Source organism: Choloepus didactylus, chromosome 18 (genome assembly GCF_015220235.1).
Source record: "Choloepus didactylus isolate mChoDid1 chromosome 18, mChoDid1.pri, whole genome shotgun sequence".
NCBI lineage: Eukaryota > Metazoa > Chordata > Mammalia > Pilosa > Megalonychidae > Choloepus > Choloepus didactylus.
Genome location: NC_051324.1, coordinates 76,872,663 through 76,873,680, shown reverse-complemented (window position 1 = coordinate 76,873,680; position 1,018 = coordinate 76,872,663).

The following is a 1,018-nucleotide window of genomic DNA, read 5'->3' as shown; positions in this document are numbered from 1 at the left end:
GCAGCAGTCCTCTCACCTGGAGCGCCGCAGAGATCACGTAAGCCCTTCCCTGCACACAGCTCCAGTCCCGCCCCCAGACAGGGCAACCCCTCGTGTTCAGAGGTGGAGACTGAGCGCTAGAGACTGGAAGTGGCCTGCTGGTGGTTTCCATGTCCTGGGGGCCTGCGGGAACCAGAGGCAAAGGTTGAGTCCCCAACCAAGGCTTAGCCTCGGCTCTGTGGCCCAGCGAACAGCTGGACCACCTCGTGCCAAACTGGGTAAATCGACAGTGACCTTGTGACATTGTGCATTTGTCAGAACCTACAGAACTGTCCCACAGAGCGTGATCCTGAAGTAGACGGTGTACTCAGGTTAGGATCAGCACAAGTTCATCTATCTGACACCGTCGCACCCAGCTCCTCTCCCAACGTGAACTTGTGCTGATCCTAACCTGAGTACACCGTCTACTTCAGGATCACGCTCTGTGGGACAGTTCTGTAGGTTCTGACAAATGCACAATGTCACAAGGTCACTGTCGATTTACCCAGTTTGGCACGATAGTTCATCCACGCTGGTGCAGGGAGGTCTGCTCAACCCTTCTGTAAACCCAAAACTACTCTAAAAAACAAATTTTTTCTAATTAAAAAAGAAAGAAAAAACTAGAATAATGATGCTGCCTGGCTCAGTGCCCAGCCCAGTGCCCGTCAGAGCCCAATCTCCAGGGACAGGCCTGACCTGTTCCTGGAGGGTCCCTGAATCGGGAATTTCCAGTTTTCCCTCTTCCTGCCTCGCTGAGCAGTGAGGTGGGGCCGCAGCAGCAGAGTCGAGTCGCTTCAGCCACTGGGCCTGTCCCCCGGCTCGGCTCAGCTGCTCTGGCCCTGCTGAATCACCTGCAAACAACATGTCCCTGCAGAAGGGACTACTGATGGCTGAGGCAGAGCTCGGAGTTGCAGGACGGGGTGCGTGGCAAGGCAGTGGGGAGGCTGGGACAGGCAGGAGGCTCCCCCCAGGCCCAGCTGAAGTGAAAATGACCCTGAGG